The sequence below is a fragment of the Arachis duranensis genome, chromosome 9, assembly GCF_000817695.3.
Source record: "Arachis duranensis cultivar V14167 chromosome 9, aradu.V14167.gnm2.J7QH, whole genome shotgun sequence".
Lineage (NCBI taxonomy): Eukaryota > Viridiplantae > Streptophyta > Magnoliopsida > Fabales > Fabaceae > Arachis > Arachis duranensis.
The window spans coordinates 49,580,440-49,580,888 of NC_029780.3; the positions used below are offsets into that span (position 1 = coordinate 49,580,440).

The following is a 449-nucleotide window of genomic DNA, read 5'->3' on the forward strand; positions in this document are numbered from 1 at the left end:
AACCATCATAGAAAATTCTAATGATGCTCCATTCAGAAAGCATATCAGAGGGACACTTTCTGATTAGTTGTTTGTATCTTTCCCAAGCTTCATAGAGGGATTCTCCTTCCTTCTGTCTAAAGGTTTGGATTTCCACTCTAAGCTTACTCAATTTTTGAGGTGGAAAGAACTTTGCCAAGAAGGCATTGACTTGCTTTTCCCAAGAGTTCAGGCTTTCTTTAGGTTGTGAATCCAACCATATTCTAGCTCTGTCTCTTACAGCACAAGGGAATAGCATAAGTCTGTAGACCTCAGGGTCAACCCTATTAGTCTTGACAGTGTCACAGATTTGTAAGAACTCAGCTAAAAACTGATGAGGATCTTCCAATGGAAGTCCATGGAACTTGCAATTCTGTTGCATTAGAGAAACTAATTGAGGCTTAAGCTCAAAGTTGTTTGCTCCAATGGCA

General features: G+C 39.9%; 1 non-coding gene across 1 annotated transcript; it reads left to right on the forward strand.

The window, feature by feature from the left end:
* The first annotated feature begins 37 nt into the window (after nt 1-37).
* On the forward strand, nt 38-145 carry LOC127742086 (small nucleolar RNA R71). Its single transcript, XR_008003274.1, has one exon. It is a non-coding gene; the product is annotated as a small nucleolar RNA R71 (small nucleolar RNA).
* The last annotated feature ends 304 nt before the right edge of the window (nt 146-449 follow it).